At 39.0% G+C, this 7,247-nt stretch overlaps 1 non-coding gene across 1 annotated transcript; it reads right to left on the bottom strand.

Moving 5' to 3' along the window:
• Positions 1 to 295: 295 nt before the first annotated feature.
• Positions 296 to 402, bottom strand: LOC126008366 (U6 spliceosomal RNA). The gene has a single exon (XR_007495699.1). It is a non-coding gene; the product is annotated as a U6 spliceosomal RNA (small nuclear RNA).
• Positions 403 to 7,247: the final 6,845 nt, after the last annotated feature.

Consider the following 7,247-nt stretch of genomic DNA (forward strand, 5'->3'; position numbering starts at 1 on the left):
CTAAACCTAAAAGGCACTTGATAACTATTCAAGAAATACATTTTAAAAGATTAATTTATATCTTGTTTGTTTTTGTTTGGAGAGCCACAACCTTCAGTGCTCAGAGCATACTCCTGGTTTTGCACATAGGAATCACTCATGATGAGCTCAGGGGATCATATATTGTGCTAAGGATTAAACCCAGGTTAGTAATGTGTAAGGCAAATGCCCTAGCCACTGTAAATCACTTTAGCTCCTGAAATTATACTTTAAGATTAAAAAATTGTAGTGTAGAAGGATATTTTTCTTTTCTTTTTTAAATATGGAACGCTTCAAGAATTTGCTTGTCATCCTTGCGCAGGGGCCATGCTAATCTTCTCTGTATCGTTCCAATTTTAGTATATGTGCTGCCGAAGCGAGCACGGATATTTTTCTTGTTAATAGATTAGTATCTTCCCAATGTTTTATTTTGGTTTGGTTTGATTTTAATCTGGGGGCACACCCAATGATGCTTAGGGGTTACACCTGACTGCTCAGAGATCACTCTTGATCGGCTGGTGGACCATATGGATAGTGACGACAATACCCAAATGGCTGCATGTAAGGTAAGCACTTTACTCACTTTGCTATCTACGGTCCCTTCCCTATGTTTTTGACAGAATTTTATTCAGGCCAGTAAATTGGGAAGCTCCTGCCTCCATGTCATGTCGGACTAGCTGGGATGAGAGGTAGGAATATTAAAACAACTCTATTTAGAAACACTCTTTAGAAAAAAGCCAACTGACTCTCCTAGGTGAGTGACAACTGTCCCAGCATTAATCCAACCCAGTCCCCGGGTTCTAGATGACTCGTTCCCATTTTGCTTTGTGTTAGGCAGCATGGAATGGTAAGTCAAAATTAGAATCCTAAGAGCTGCATTCTGATTGCCATTCCCTTTGTATCTCCTCTGTGAAATCAAGCTCAACAACATTAGTGAAATGAAAGCTGTTGCTGAGTGATTCTGTATGTAGAAGGCCAGTAGATTATCAAGTGACTCAAATTAGGAATGTCTTCTTTTAAGACCTCTCCTCAGTATGTGTTGTATTGTAAGGACTCTGGGATGCTATTTCAAATAAATGCATTTGCTACCATTCAGAGAATGTTTTACAGATGATTATTCAGATAAAGCGTTTTGAGAAATCATGAGTTTATTTTTCCCATTTTAAGTTTATATAAGACTCATATAATTAGTTATGCTTCTTATTAATAAATATGGACTATTGGGGCTATAACTGCAGTTGTTGGGGTCTGGTCCTGGCTCTGTGCTCAGGGGTCACTTTTGGTATTCTGAAGGTGCCAGGGATCAAGTTGGATTTGGTCACTTGCAAGGCAAGCAATTTAATCTTCACTATGAGAACACTGTTGTTAGATTAGTTTGTATTTGTTTTTCTTTTTTTAAATTTTGCTTTCATCTCCATCTCCAGTGACAGTGTTTGCAAGGCCACTGCCAGTAGTATAAGTTTGCCACCTATAGGTGAACACTTTTCATTGCAAGTTATTTGTATGCATATTAGATTTTATTGTGTGTGCTTTTACGTGTGTATGTATCATGGTCAAAAACAAAACAAAAAGCCTGACATGTACAAATCAACCCCCATGACTCTATTACAGCCATATTCTTCTCATGTCTAGTTTCATTATATCCATAGCTTTGGTATTAATTAGAATCACCAGCAATGACTTTTTAGATTACAAACGAATATAATTTTTGTTCAATTAAAAATTCATCTTAGGGGCCAGAGTGATAGCACAGCAATAGGGCATTTGCCTTACACATGGCTGGCCAGGATGAACCCAGGTTTGATTCTCAGCATCCCATATGGTCCCATAGTCTGCCAGGGGCGATTTCTGAGCACAGAGCCAGGAGTAACCCCTGAGCACTGCCAGGTGTGACCCCAAAACCAAAACAAAAAAAAATTGTCTAAATGTTTTCTGTTTCTCTTAGTTGAGCAAGCTAGTTTGAATTCATAATGTAAATGTCATATTTTTCAGATATTAATATTAATATTCAGATGTTTATTTTACTACTGCTTGTAACAGAAGGGAAGCCTTGGGTTATACAGACATAAATGATTATACATTCATTTTAATAACACAAGGCAGTGAAGGGAAGACAAAACCTTTACTTTATATCTGAGCATCACCTCAATCAGGCCTCATCTCTGAGCATCCATTTTCTTCTCTATGAATCAAGTTTTTTAGAGTTCATTCTCTGTGCCTTTCTCTTTTAAGAACTACACTCTATGCATTGAAAGTAATGATGACAGGCCAGGGATTGTGGTTCAAGTGGTAATGCATATGCCTTCATTTACAAGGCCCTGGGTTTATTGCATGGCCCCCCAAATACCATGGAGGGAAGCTCCCCACAAAAATACCATGATAACAGTGGCACATAACATTTTTCTAAAATTAATATATTAAGGTAAACATTGATAACAAATATTAATTAAAACCTTTTTATCTGAAAGTTCCTTTGCTAAGCGCTTTCTAATTTTTGTTTGACATTATCTATGGAATAGATAGTATGGCTCATATGAATGGTGAAGATTTCTAACTATTAAAAGTTAGAAAACTGAAACTTATAAAAGATTAAACACTCCAGATTAAAATATTGTAAGTATAAAGTGTCAATGAAGGTCAGAATTTGAACATAAACTGTCTGATGCTAAAATATACCATATCTTCAACCACTGTAATAAATACCAGAAAAGTATTCTTCTTTTTCATACAGTTTCCCTTGGAAGTCTATTTAGACATTTTATAGTAATACTGTCACTACTTTTGGAGCACTTTTTAGCTATTATGACATCCAAATTGTTGGGCTAATTTGAATCAGACATGAAAATTAGCTATACTGATATTTTAACATCTTCAAAAGAAGTAAGTCATTGAACCACCTAGTGCTTTTTTTTTAGGGGGAGCAGAACTGACAATTATCAGGGACTATACCTGGTGTATGTTCAAGAATTATCCCTGAGGGCTTGGGGGACTATATGGGGCATTGAAATTCAAACTAAATAGAATGAATGCAAGGAAAACACCCTGTTCACTGAACTATCTTTCCAGTCCCGAATTATCTAATGCTTTTTAATATATCTACAATCAACATACATGAAAAGGAAGCAAATTTTTTCACTTTTAAATATAGAACAAACATTATTAAGTCTCTCTCTTTTTTTTTTTTTTTTGTTTTTTTGGACCACACCCATTTGACCCTCAGGGGTTACTCCTGGCTAAGCGCTCAGAAATTGCCCCTGGCTTGGGGGGACCATATGGGACACCAGGGGATAGGGGGATTGAACTCCGGTCCTTCCTTGGCTAGCGCTTGCAAGGCAGACACCTTACCTCTAGCGCCACCTCACAGGCCCCAAGTCTATCTTTTTTTTTTTTTCTGTGGGAAAGAAGTGAACCCAGGCTTCCTGTATGTGAGAAATATAGTCCATCATTGAACCAACCACAGCCTTGGCCCAAATTTGATTCTTTATTAGATAAGTAAGCACAGAGGGAAGAAAACTGCAAAGAAAATTAGAAGCTTATCTTTTATTAAAGACATTATTGTTATTATGATTATTACTTGGTTTGGGGGTTAATCATAGTCTAGTGTTTAAGGTTTATTTTGGCTCTGTTATCAGAAATTACACCTGAAAGACTCAGGGGAACGTATGAGATGTTGGATATCAAACCCAAGCAAGCTATATGCAAGACAAGAACTTTACTCACTTTACTCTCTCTCCAGTCCCAAAACATTCATTTTTTTAAATGATAACTTTTATTTTGACCAAAGTGGATTACATATCTTTCACAGTAATATTTTAGGTACATATTAACATTAAAACATTCATTTTTATGATGAAAATTTCCACTTGTATGGAAGAATTTCTCTCTATTCTAAGTGAAGAACAGCTATATCTCTCTATCTTTTTCTCTCTGTGTGTATATGTGTGTGTGTTTATGGTTTCAGAAATTGAACCCAGGACATGTACAGGGCAAATTCCCAGTGATAGAAACTCTAGAAAAGGAGAAGAAAGGGGCCAGAGAAATGATGCTCAAAATAGGATGCTTGCCTTTCATACAGCTGCAGAGGTCATGGTGCTAGTTCAAATCTCTGACACCACACATTCCTTTGAGCATTGCTGTGGTCGTTCCTGAGCACAAAGCTAGGAATATTCCCTGAGAACCACCTGGTGTGCTCCAAACCCTCCCACTCAGAGAAAAATAAGAGCATCAATCTGCAAAACAGGCCAACCCCTTTTCACATGCTTTGCCTCATGACTTTTCCACTCTTTTTTTTTTTTTTTTTTTTTTTTTTGGTTTTTGGGTCAGCAGCTCAGGGTTTACTCCTGGCTCTATGCTCAGAAATCGCTCCTGGCAGGCTCGGGGTGGGGATGGGGGGACCATATGGGATGCCGGGATTCGAACCACCATCCTTCTGTATGCAAGGCAAACGCCCTACCTTTATGCTGTCTCTCCGGCCCCCAACTTTTCCACTTTTACCACCATAACTACCACTGCTTTTGTCTTTAGCTGAAGTAGCTATTTAATGTGAAACATTTCAGGGAGTTACTCAGTTTTCTTGAGTCTCTCCTATGTACAGAGGAGGTGTAAACATCACTAAACCTTTGAGTTATTTCCCCCACCCATTCATTTTCATTTGCCTTTTATAACAGGAATTCTCAACCACGGGATCTGTCAGACAGCACACGTTCTTTTCTAGAGATACAGGAGCTACACAGGATCAATAATGGGAGCCATTAACCAACCACACAGCCAAAGCTGGATATGTCAGTTTACTAGTGTGAAGAAGGAGGGAAAGTTCAAGCAAATTAACAGAGATCAGGAATTCTCTGGAATCATTGAAAAGGAATGTTGAGTGTTGGGGACCCCATATGTCAAGCTAGATGACATGAAATTCCTTCAAGTTCAGGGCAGCAACTCAGGTTCTTGGAAGACTCCATCATTTTCCCCTCAGCAGACCCCACTCCAGGCGATACCCTAACCCTCATATAATCAGCTATCTCCCATGGTCTTATAGCAACGTTTTTTCCCCTGGCATGGAGATTCCAGATACTCCAGCTCTAGATAAACATTGCTTTTGACACTCAGTGCTGCAGCTGTTCACTTCAAGAGTCTCTGAGCCAGCAGGTGCATAGAGAACTTGTCTATCTGCATTTCTTGGGCTTATATTTTAGTTTAGGGCTTCAATATACTTGGAGTCAACAGGCCAATCCCTAAGGTTATCACATTTCATTTTTCCTTCTGAAGTGTATTTTGTTTTTCATAAGAGTGCACAAGCTCTAGACAAAAGACTCAATTTGAGTTTTTATTTTTATTTTAAACTGTGGGGCCTTGGGCAAGTCACATAATCTAACCAAACCTCATTCTCTTTGCATATATTTCTCACTTTGCCTATCTGCAAAGTGGATAAGTTAGATCATGTTTGTATCAGAACCTTGTTCAGTGTCTGGTAGAAACCAGAAAATATTTATGCTAATTTAGAGCATCTTTGAGAATAAATAAATGTCTGCTGAACTGAATTTTCTGAGTGATCTCATTGAGGCAGTGTATTTCTTCTTTCTTTGTGGAAAGGGACTCCAGCATAATGTTTCAAGGGCTAGAGGCCACACCTGGCCATTCCTGACTGCTTCCTGATTACTCAGTAATAAAGCACCATAAAGATATAGGGCTGCTCTTTCTAATAGTGCTGTAGTAATGGGGGGATGTGTGTCCCAAGCTTTCCCAATGCTCCCAGGGTATGAAGTGCCAGGATTTAGATTCTAGGCTTAGCATGTACAGGTCATAAATTCCTTCCCATTGAGTGCCTCTCCAGCCCTTTGAGTGTTGATTTCTTGATGCCATTTCCTTCTGATCACTTGTCCTTTTCAATTCTTCTTTAAGGAACTCTCCAGAGTATCCAGACAAGAGGTAGTGGTGGCAATGGAGGAAGGTTCTAGCTTCTGCTTTTATTCAACTAGCGGGGAACCATTAAAGACCAGAGAATGGTTAGATGTTTCTGGTCTTGTTCTATTCCTGCCATGGATTAGATGTTGACTCTTTTCTTTGAACTCTAATAAACATCCCCTATTTTGCTGTGGTGATCACTGAAGTAGAGAAGCCCCATCTCTTCCCTGGTTTTTTCAGTCTGGGAAGGCCTGATTGCTTTGTTTTAGATGGTCTGGTATCTTTTATGCCTCCTCTTTAAAATATTCTTATTTAGGCCATATGAGTGGATCTGCCTATTCTTATTAATCTCGCTAGGCCATCTGTAACTTAATTTTTGGATAAGAAGATCTGTCAGTGGTCTGTAGGTTGCAAAGTGGGGTGGGGTTCACCTGGAGAGGAAGTACAGCTTAGTGATGGGTAGGACAAGGCAGTGAAGTGTGGTTGGAAAGAAGAGCAGTTGGAAGACACTCTAGTTGTATAGATGTGTCTGCTCCTGGATGCTTTTGGAGATGACAAGTATGCCCATTGCCTGTTTTGCAAGTCAAAATGTCACTTTTAGGTGCTGGGAGCTGAGAAGCTAATGAAACTTAGTACCAATGAAGCCCAAATCTTGTTTTGTCCAGTTGAGCTTGCCTGCCTTAGGCTTAGTTGCGATTAAGATGCTTTTAATTTTGATTGTAAAAGTTTTTTTGTTTTCTCCTAGGAAAATCAAATGCACACCATGGAATTCTCCAAATACTTTTGACATTGTACTTCTTAGCCTATTGTCTCCTTACCTGGCCCTGGCTCTGTAGGAGCCCAATCCAGTGTTTGGGTTGGAGGGGTGCTGACTGTAGTAGTGTGGATGAGAGTGATAGGCAATGAATCTCGAGCTGTGACAGGTGAAGGTAGGCTGTAACAATAAAGTGAGTGGCATGTGGGGGCAATGCCATAGAAGAAAGCAAACAGTATGGTGGCCACTAACCTTTGTCAAGATGATCCTGAGCACATTGGAGGTTGGTAAGAATGATGTTATTATTTAAGTTGCCTCAATATTTCAAGCCCAACATAAGGGTTAAGGGGTGAATCATAAATATTACCTAGGTAAATAGACAGAGTTTACCATTTATGTTATTGAATTGGCTGAGAAATTGTGCCCAAGAAGAGACATTTATTATTTAATTAATTTATTTAATTTTAAAGCCATAACCTGCTGAGCTTAGGGCTTATTCCTGGTTCTGCACTCACACCTGTCAGGCTGGGGGGATCTTGAGGGGTGCTGGGAATAGTATCCAAGTTGACCATATACA

This window comes from Suncus etruscus, chromosome 4 (genome assembly GCF_024139225.1).
Source record: "Suncus etruscus isolate mSunEtr1 chromosome 4, mSunEtr1.pri.cur, whole genome shotgun sequence".
NCBI lineage: Eukaryota > Metazoa > Chordata > Mammalia > Eulipotyphla > Soricidae > Suncus > Suncus etruscus.